Source organism: Lathyrus oleraceus, chromosome 7, assembly GCF_024323335.1.
Source record: "Lathyrus oleraceus cultivar Zhongwan6 chromosome 7, CAAS_Psat_ZW6_1.0, whole genome shotgun sequence".
In the NCBI taxonomy this organism is placed as follows: Eukaryota; Viridiplantae; Streptophyta; class Magnoliopsida; order Fabales; family Fabaceae; genus Lathyrus; species Lathyrus oleraceus.
The window spans coordinates 1,801,063-1,804,006 of record NC_066585.1 but is presented as its reverse complement, the minus strand read 5'-3'; positions in this window follow the sequence as shown (position 1 = coordinate 1,804,006).

The window sequence follows — 2,944 nt, the reverse complement described above, 5'->3', positions numbered from 1 at the left end:
CTCAAAGACCTTCTTCCGATTCTTGATGCTCCATTATCATCTTTAGCAACTCAAATAGCTTCTTCCGATTCTTGATTAAACAAAATGGATTCAAAGCGTTCACGTTCAACCAAGAAAGGTAGTTGGAATGATCTCGCGTTCATCAACAATGTGATTTCATGGTCTCTTGAAGACATTTTCGACCAAGACCTTTACAAGAACCAGGTTTTCAACTTTCTTCTCTTGTTATTGTATTTTTTTCCTATTGCATTTTAATTTTTTGTTTTGTTTTATTTTTTTTTTGTTTTTGTAGGTGGACTCTATTGGTTTATCGTTTGATTCTGCTAAGCAATATTTGAACTCATTTGTGCCTCCACTGTTGGAAGAAACCAGAGCACAACTTTGTTCTTGTATAGAAATTATTTCAAGTTCATCTCATGCTCAAGTGTTTTTCTTCAGCCTTCACACTCACTTCAACATGGTAGTAATCTTCATCGTGTTGAAACAAGTAGTTTTTCCGGGGATGAAAAAGAGCTTTATAAGTCAGGAGCTGTTTTTATTTTGGCTGATTTTAAACCCCAAACAGTTAATGATTTCAAAAGGTACGGAAATTGGTGGCATTTGGTGTTTTCGGTAGGGATTTCAAAAGGAGAAGGATACTAAACCTACTTCTACTTTTCAAGTGATCTCTAAACACCTTCCCACCACCAATGAAAAACCTTTGTTTATGATATTCTTAATGAAGATTACTTACCACCTTTCAATAAGAATGTGAAGTTACATAAATACCATCACTTCATCATAAAATTCCTAATTTGTCCTTGATTAGTAATTATGACTTACAGGATTAATTATCTTTCTTCAAATTCTAATTAGTTTTAACATGACTTAAATGACATAAAATATTTGTGAAATGATCAATCTGCCCTCAAGGGTAAAATATATTTTTCACTATTGTGAATTGATTTTGTCAAGAACAAATCAAAATATGAGATAAATATTGAGTTTTTTGAACAAACACAAAAAATCCTATTAGGTTTTATGAAAGAGATAGAAGAAGGAAGAAGAAGAATCAGAATTGGTTAAAGTTGTTTTACTATTCCCTTCCTCAAGGGTTTAATTATAAGTGAATACCAACAATTAATCTCTCTCACCCTAATTAAGATTCGCATTATACAATGATGAGAGACTATTATGCTATTTATAAGAAAACTAACACCCTAAACTAATGAACTTATACACACATGCCCATTATACAAACTAACTTAGAGAACAATTGAGCATAACAAACAGGTTCAATTCGACATGCTAACAATCCTAGCATACTTCGACTACACCTTGTGATCAGACTTCGACAACATGCTAAAGTCATGTCGAATTGTCGAAGCAAAAAACTACCTTGACGATACTAGAGTTTGATTCAATATCTCACATTACCAACCTCCAATTCTTTTAATTCTATAGTCTGCGATACATCATGAGTTTTTTAATCACACTCATTATCCTCAATCCTTCATAATTAAGTTCGTAATTGATTATAAATCTTAATATCAGTGGTGAAGTTAAATTAATGTTGTATAGTCAATTATGGTGTGCATCAAAACAAATGTTTTTCAAATAATCAATGAGAATATGCCATAATCAATTATGGACTGGACATAACTATTTTTTTCTTATATTGAACTTGTAAAACAAAAAAGTAAATAAACAATGAGGAATAGGCCATAATCAATTATGGACTAAACACAACTATTTTTTTCTTATATTGAACTTGTAAAACAAAAAAGTTACAAGTTGAACCTGTGTTAAAAATTAAACGCAAAAGTCTTTTGTAATTTTTGTTATTATTTTTTTTTGAAAAACCCGCGGTTAAACGTCAATGTTTATCAAATAAAAAATAAAAATTATAATGAAGAATACAAACTAAAAGAGAAGAAATCAAACCTCATAAAAAACACACATAATTACTATATGGTTAAACCATGTCATTCTACTAGTAATATAATTAATTATAGAATTTTATAAATTAGTGTTTGTGTGGTCGTGGGAACAGGTTATTTACTAATTGAAAATGTAAAACAAAATCGTTTTATTAAAGAGACAATTGTTTTAAAATGGTGATTAAACAAAGTTTATTAGAATAATTCAATAAAAGTTATGCAGAATAGCATATAAGTCAATATTATATGGTTTTACTAAAGTTTATAGTAGCGTAATATAAAAAGTGTAATTTTTTTAATAAAAAGGTTTGGTCGAAATGAGTTTATGGGTGTGATTCGTGTAAAATGGATAGATGTGTTAGGAAGAAGGGATAGTTGAAATTTCGTGGCGAAGCAACACATTCATGCAAAGCTTCAAAGACATGATGCATAAATGATGACTAGAAGAACAACATCCATGATATTATGTTTAGATTAAAACAAAAGAAAGTGGAACAACTTCCGTATGGTCCAAAAGTATAGTAGAAATTAAAACACAGAAAATGAAAAAAATTGCAACAATATTCACTTCTTACCCTTGTTTTTCATTTTCTTCCTCCTTGGCCTTTCCATCACTTTGAGAATTATCTTCGGCATTGATATGCTCAGAATTAGAGGATTCATAGTGTATATAGTGAGAGTAATATGTACTAGGATATAGAAATTCTAATATGAGATTTGTTTCTTTGTCCTTAGTTCGACCCAATCGTTCCTATTTCAAAACTCTGAGTGTGCTAGTTTGTTAGGCTCCAGCACAAAGAAATTGCATTGCATTCACTTCTAAGTTTGTTAGTTTGTTAAGCAAAACAAACGAAACCTCCATTTTCATCTTTACACACTCAAAGACCTTCTTCCGATTCTTGATGCTCCATTTTCATCTTTAGCAACTCAAAGAGCTTCTTTCGATTCTTGATGCTCCATTTTCATCTTAACACGCTCAAAGACCTTCTTCCGATTCTTGATGCTCCATTTTTATCTTTAGCAAC